This window comes from Perognathus longimembris, chromosome 5 (genome assembly GCF_023159225.1).
Source record: "Perognathus longimembris pacificus isolate PPM17 chromosome 5, ASM2315922v1, whole genome shotgun sequence".
In the NCBI taxonomy this organism is placed as follows: Eukaryota; Metazoa; Chordata; class Mammalia; order Rodentia; family Heteromyidae; genus Perognathus; species Perognathus longimembris.
In genome coordinates this window covers 24785900-24787684 of record NC_063165.1, presented here as the reverse complement: position 1 = coordinate 24787684, position 1785 = coordinate 24785900, and the positions used below count along the sequence as shown (strand labels likewise).

Here is a 1785-nt window from a genome sequence, read left to right as displayed (position 1 = left end):
ATCACAATGGGAAAACCTGAGGAGTTCTTCTAACCTTTAAGTAAACCCACTTCCATAGCATTAACAACTAACTCTTGGACATTCATTTGAGAATTGCATTTCCTAGAGTAGGTGTTGGAGATAGAGTAGGGATGATACCATTTCATTAAAGGAGACATAACCCCTATAAATCAATCTATTTGGGAAGATTCACAAAAGCATCAATGACTTTAAGTTAGTGACAAGAAGGAAAAAAATGAATCACTCAGCAAGTTGGGTCACATGACTCATATAAAATTTAAATAAGTGCCTTCTGGGGGGAAATGATATTATCAAGTGAAGCCCAAGTGCAATGATTATTGTTTATCTCTCCCTTGCATTTGGTATTTCCTCATTCTCCATGTTAAATATCTCAGTTTTCTTTACCTCTGTATGGCTTCCTCTGGAAATAGGCAGTGGTCATTGTCTGATCAAGTACATTCAGAGACTTTTTTTTTTTGGAAATGCTTGCTCAGCTGCAACTAGCTATGTCAAAAGAGAACTGCAACCCACTAATGGGGTCAGCTGAGCCAGGGACCACTTTAAGAATATGAAATCATAGTCTGAATTTAAAGTGGTCAATATGGATAAGATCTTTGCCTTGGATAGATTTGAATCTTCTAATTGCATTGAAGGTACTTCACTTACTGATGCATTAACTGAAGTACATCCAATTTAGACCCACTGGCAATTAGCAGGTCAGCCATGCTACTAAAATAACTGCTTTTATTAATGAGTAGGAACGATTATAAAATACTGTGCTTTTAGTGACATTAAGGCTCATTTCCTATACATCTATGATGAGGGCGAACACATGAAAATATCTCAAATGGATATGTGTAATGAGTTAATATCAAAGAAGCAAACATTGATGAAGGTGCTTTTTTTAATTATTATTAATGAGCCATGATCAAAAATTACTCTCTAGAGTGATTCAAGTCTCTACAAAAAAGAACTCAAATCCTTTATATTACATAAATCAGTCTAACACTAATGTTCTCATTTAAAACTCTTGATGGATTACCTAAATATTAATAAAATAAATAAACCTAGAAGTATAATGTTGAATTATGTTAAAATATAACTTGTAATATTAAGTCGTTTAGTCAATTTTATTTGTATCCATATTTAATGAAACTGATTAAGAATTAAAATATCTGCTGGCCAGAAAGACCATGCCATACTGAATATGTTAATTCTAAATACTAAAATATAATCATGAGCAAGTTCATAAGGTTAAAAAAGAATATTGCTGGCATATATTAAGCTATGAGCACTATAAGCATGTACACAGACATATAAAAATTCATAACGGGATGTTAGCAAAAGATTTATATAATTAAATACAAAATTGATCACATTTAGACCAATAATTCTTGGGCTCACTTGAAAATAATAAATCCATTCTCTTTGGTTTCCTATTATTTGTGTTTATAAAGAAGTATACTCACAATCACATCAATCATTAATTCCACTCTTAGAATTTCTACACTTGATCTTAGCCAAAAGGCCGAGAAGCGATTACTCTTAGAATTTCTGACAAAGCACAAAGTATCAAATGAAGCACATTTTCAAGATTACCTTAAGTTACACTGCAAGTCATTACAACACTCTCTCACCTGTTCAAATGTTCGACATTTGTAAAAGCCTAGAGTCACATTAAGATGTGCACAATTTGGAAATGCTGAAATTTCAATGAAAGTAGGACTCAGAGTGGGTGGACTAGTTAGCGCTCAGTGACTGATATTTGGGGGCACAATGAGAATA

At 32.9% G+C, this 1785-nt stretch overlaps 1 pseudogene; it reads right to left on the bottom strand.

The window, feature by feature from the left end:
- Positions 1-1367: 1367 nt before the first annotated feature.
- Positions 1368-1540, bottom strand: LOC125352122 (annotated as a pseudogene).
- Between the last annotated feature and the right edge of the window lie 245 nt (positions 1541-1785).